Raw genomic sequence first — 6,154 nt, forward strand, 5'->3', positions numbered from 1 at the left:
CTCGCGACGTTTTTTTTTGCGTTGCCTTTTACGAACTATTTTTGGACCATTTCAATAAAAAATACATTAATCTGCATGGCACAACATTCACATCTGAACTGTCATGGAATGGCTGTCACTGCATAACTCATTTGGCTAAGGAGACATTAAAAATTACACTTGATTATATTTTCCATGCCACAACGCCTTTTTTCACTCCGAACAATTACACTATGCAACACAATTTTTGTTCCTGGGTAGTAAGCGTTATTTCGTAATTGCTTATGCCTAAAAATATAGAAAATGGCTATTATTCCCCACAAACTTTGCTTTTGTGACCAGGACAGCGATATTTTGAAATGTACCTATTTTCAATGAGAAAACGGGCGAAATTGTGTCTTTTCGTTCACATAAAGTTAGAAAAAAACAACATACGAATCAAAATTAAAATGTATTTATACTAAAGTAATACAAAAATGACTACGTAGAAGTGAGTAGTTTTTCGAGATTTACGATTATACTGTAAATCACTTTCACGAATCAGCCCCCAAATGTAGTTTCCCATCATGTTCTCGTTATACTTTTCTTGGTAGCCGCGTTCAAAGTCCAGTATATCCTTGTGGAAGTGCTCGCCTTGCTCCTCTGAGTACACTCCCATGTTCTTGAATTTATCAAGATGAGCATCAAGGATGTGGACTTTGAGGGACATCCTACAGCCCATTGTGCCGTAGTTCTTCACCAGAGTCTCGACCAGCTCCACATAGTTTTCGACCTTGTGATTGCCCAGGAAGCCACGAACCACTGCGACAAAGCTGTTCCAAGCCGCTTTCTCCTTACGAGTGAGCTTCTTGGGGAATTCATTGCACTCCAGGATCTTCTTTATCTGTGGTCCGACGAAGACACCGGCTTTGACTTTTGCCTCAGACAGCTTAGGGAAGAAGTCTTGAAGGTACTTGAAGGCTTCCGACTCCTTATCTACAGCTCTGACAAATTGTTTCATAAGGCACAATTTGATTTGCAGTGGTGGCATCAGCACCTTCCGGGGGTCCACCAGTGGCTCCCACTTGACGTTGTTCCTCCCCACTAGACAACTCGGTCTGCTGTGGCCAGTCCCGCCTGTGGTAGTGCACCTTGGTGTCCCTGCTGTCCCAAATGCAAAGATAGCAGAGAAACATAGATGATGTCACACGAATGTCACTTCACTTCACTTCTTTATGCTCACTAGCTGCATGACTTTTACAATGCCCAGAAAATATTGTTCATTATATACCAAAGCTGAATTTGTTTCAATGATCAGAGCTCGAATAACCGAAATGTAATTAATCTACTGCAATTATTCTATTTACTCAGCAAAGCCTTAACGAGTCACCATACTTTCATCATGGTCCTCAATTGAGATAATTATAAAACTGTAATACCGTTTATTTACCCAGTAAACCACCACTGGATTTCAATGCCTTTTTCATTGGAATGTTTGAGCCATTACATTAATGACTGGTTTGGATAAAACCACACTACCGAGTACAAAGCCCACACATATGAGGAGGTAATACTCAAAGCTCAACTCGGATAGATCCAAGAATCACTTGCTATACTTCTGTGTCCTGGCCACTGCAAATTTAAAAAATAGGGCTTTCTTTGTGTGCCCTCACTGGTGATTAGACTGATGCCATCAACGAACCTATTTTGATCAGGAGTGGCTGAGACTCTTGGATTCATTACAGTATTGCATTAAGAGGTTAGATATTTTTACCCTTTACACCTAATGCTTGTGCAGTGTAATGTATCAAATCACTTGTGTTGTTCCTCTGCTTTAAGAAGAATGAGTTGCAATGCCATTGCCTATTGTTTTTTATGGGAAATGAGATGAGGGATATGCTTAATTTATCCATTAACTCTGACCATGCTAATTAAGTAAAACTGTGATTTTCAACACGAGCAAGACTACGGCACGTTAATACATTTACCTTAAATTAAATGATATAAACAGTTTGAGGTGCATTGTTTTACTCATTTGTGAGGCCAATATGACCCAATTTAAGATTAATAACATGGTGAATTGTTATTTTGCATTAAACATTAGACAAATACCCAATTAGTTTATGTTGTTTTAGACCTAAAAATGTCAATAAGGAACGCTGCACTGCTATTTGTTTTCATGACAAGCTTATCTTCCATTCAATCATGCCATTTAACGACAGAATATCAATTCAAAAGGCAAATGAGAGAACGTTGTGTGCTTGTAAGATAAATGTAGCCTCCTCTTGCTACAACATAGAACAAGTATTTTTTGAAATGCAAATTACTCGAGTTGTTAGATCACAAGTAGTTAGATCATTGCAAACCCAGAAGACCTTTTACAAAATTACCATATGAAATCTAGTATTTTCATTGAGATTGATACTCAGCGAAACACAGTCAGTCGCCAAGGCTTGTTCTACAATTAAACTCTTATTTTAACATTACAACTTTAGTTTCTATTTATGTGGCCAATTGTAAACAATTTCATCAATGTTATTACTTAATACCCTTTGGTTCTTTCGGTAAAGTCATGTAGGTAGAAATAAAATAAATCACGACGTCTCGAACGAAACACAAGCGCCCGCCTTCAGGTGAAAATCGCGACAGCTGCGACGTCTTCTGCGTGCAGCTTCAAGTCAAGATTTATTACTTAAATAGCATTATTTATCGAGCCAAAGGATTCATACGTGTAGTAATGCACTTCAGAGACACTAAAATAGAAGGCACTCTGTTTATTATAGACTTCACAGGCACAGGGAATAACTATACACCATTGGAACCTCATTTGCCAGTAGAAAAATATGATAATTGGTTTTTTACCCTTTTATCTGGCAACAAAACTGACACCTTTTTTATGAGGAGTCATGTTTGCATTGACCACAATACCTGCAGTCATAATGCAAACAAAAAACATAACTCTGTTATGTCCAACACCATGTGAGACTTGGCTCTAAGGAAAGCTGTCTCGGGTGTGGACCAATCAATCAAGGACAGTGCATACATTATCAGAGTTATGTTTTTTGTTTGCATTATGACTGCAGGTATTGTGGTCTATGCAAACATGACTCCTCGTAAAAAAGGTGTCAGTTTTGTTGCCAGATAAAAGGGTAAAAAAGCAATTATCCGAATAACTATACTTTGGTCAGGACAGCAACAGATTGCCTGACCAACAACGCTGAAGACGATGACGAAGACGATGACGAAGACTTGTGTAGCTCCACAGGTTCCACTCCAACAACAACCCTGAGTCCTGTCCGGGGTCCCCCTTTTATCCCCTAGTTCAGACTCGCTCCACCCTCGGCCACGCCCCCCTTCTAGAACATACTAGAAGGTCCCCGGGCTTCATCTCAAGTGCCCCCTCTGTCACATTATCCCCACATCCTTTCCTCCTGCCTATTCCATGACGTGCTGGCCGACAGGGCTGCTCCAGCAGCAGATCCCCTTCTTACCAGCAACCAGCGCTACATGCCAGTGACCCATTCCATCTCACTACACATGTATCGAGCCAGGAGATGGTGGTACAGATGTTTATTCTTCAATCTATCTGTGTGGAGCTTTAAGTGTTATCCTCTGCATATATATTGGTTTCCTACGGGTGCTTCATTTCCCCTCACATGCCACACACGAATCCATGGAATTGGTCAAACATCACCAATGTAGGATCCTCCTGAAAATTACTGCTAAGACTCCATGATGCTTTTATAGTTAAATAATGGACATTATTAGTATTTCATACGAAATACCGTGTCAATTTACGTTGATTTGTTTATTGTACCGTTAAGGTCAACATAAAGCTGTCAAATTAAACGATCAAAGGGATCGGTGTAAGTTGTAACATTACACGGGACGTATACCCCGAAGACCACCCACACTGTTAAACGGGACTGGTTTATAGCGTTTTGACGTCTTTAAAGCAGCTTGACCTTGACGGATCTGTGTTAAAGCACAGAGCCATTGGGACATGGGGGGGTTCATTCATTGGGTTAGTGTTTGTTGTGGGTTTCGGAGAGCAAAAGGGGTCGGCGGACAAACGTTACTGTATATGCCCACACACGCAATCCGTTTGTCATGATACTGGAACAATTTATGAACAGAGCAATCACAGTGATGGATGAACGTTAGTATATACACCCACGTGGCCCTTGAGGGTGCATTAAAGCCCCAGTGTGCAAGGCTGCATCTGGTAACTGTTCATTGTTTTCAATGGTACTGGGCAGTGGTAATGAGCTTACTAGAGTTACAAACATCGAAGTTGTTATGCTAGAGTTAAATAGTACAAATTATCTTTTTTAAAAATGTATACTCTGCATTGCTTCCATACACTCTACTCTAAAGGTATAGTTTAACTAATGGAAAGTCAGTAAAATATATTTTGCATATAATTGGCATACATTGCATATTTGATCAGAATTGCACTTAAAAGCAATGCTGACTACATCAGGATTCAACATGTTATTAGATTAGCTCTCCAATGTATTTTAACAAGATGTCCATTCAACATTTCACTTCACGTGCCAAATATTTTTTTTCCCTGGAACTAATCAACTTCATAAATACTAATAACTGAATAATTCAGTTAAATGATATAGTTCCCGAAGCTCCCAGCATGTGGATCGAAACGTCGGACGTTGCACCGAACAACACGCGGCACAACCTTAAAACACATCGGAGGGCTTATACAGCACGGTCATAAAAACTCCCGCAAATAAATTATTGCGATACCGTGCATTGTTTGATTGAAAATTATGCAAGTCGGAATATGTAAATTCACTTGTATGTTTACACTTAGGGATGAATCTCTTACATGCCAATGACCAGAAAGTATTGTTTTATATCTTCTTTTATAAAAAAAATTAAAACTTACATTTCACTTTCAAAGTAATATTTAATTCAATCTTCATTTTAATTCAATATTGTTTTCTCCGTTGCTGTTAAGTTTTGATATTGTACTTATGTTAAGTATTTCATAACGTACTTGTACTGTTTAACACGTAGGCTTTCACGACCAATATCATCCATAAGAGTTTTTTTGGGTTAGATTGCGTAAATATGTGTCGTTAAAACCCGCCACCACCCGACACAGCCAATTAGTAAGGGTTGTCACGTAAACAGAACATGCCAATTCGTCACTAGTACAGCACACCGGTGCGTTGGAGAGCATAGCCACAACATTTATAATCTCAGCTCGACGTTTCACTAGTAATTACAACGAGCTACATCAACTAGCTTCATCGCCTGATGAAGCTAGTTGTAATTACTGGCGCATTACTGGAAGTGGACAGCCCTAACCAGAATGCACACATTTTAAATTCTTCCATATGTAACCATTTACCTGGTTAAAAGGGGTACAGACACTTCAAATCCAATATAGTTTAAAACAATACATGAGTTTCGTGACGCCATCAGTCAAGTACAATTTAAATGTCTGCTACAGGCCAGCACTATGCATTCGCACATACATCATGATTCATAACCTATGTGCACATTGAAGACATGCGCTCAATGTTTTCCACTAAATACAATATTAAACAATGCAAAAATGTGACTCGGTGATAATGCAAGGCGGAAAGTCGTTATTATAGGGAATCAAAAAAACTAAATACCCTTCACAATATACAGTAATTATATTTCCAACATTATGTAGTTCTAAAAGTGGTTAACCTTTACTGCAGCCTTGCACCCCTTTTGTTCTGAAACGTTAAAACACGTGTAATGAAATCCACATGTATAATGTTAATACATAGGTTTGATTTAACAAAGTAGTTGTACTTAAGTGCCCATGCTTAATTTGTGTTTCAATGCTTTTCGTTATAAAAAAAAAAAAACATTTGCCCATGTCTCACACCTTCAGAAAGGGCATCTCGCACCCCAGGTTACGAACCACTGTTATAAAACATAAATTGATTATACCCCTATATGAATCATACGATGACCTTCCAGCCAGCTCATTGGAATAAAAGTTTGAGTTACAGCAATCTTAACTTTAGCTCTCCTACATCATTGTACCCATGCTGTGTATACATCTAAAGTTAACCTTACTGGATTGTCTGAGTTAACAGCAATACTAGCTCTTACCAATTATATGACTGTACTCTTTGGGTCTTTTGGTAAAGTCACGTAGATAAAAAAATGTAAAAAAATCACGACGTTTCGA

This window comes from Lethenteron reissneri, chromosome 37 (assembly GCF_015708825.2).
Source record: "Lethenteron reissneri isolate LAM-NWPU_2019-01 chromosome 37, ASM1570882v1, whole genome shotgun sequence".
In the NCBI taxonomy this organism is placed as follows: Eukaryota; Metazoa; Chordata; class Hyperoartia; order Petromyzontiformes; family Petromyzontidae; genus Lethenteron; species Lethenteron reissneri.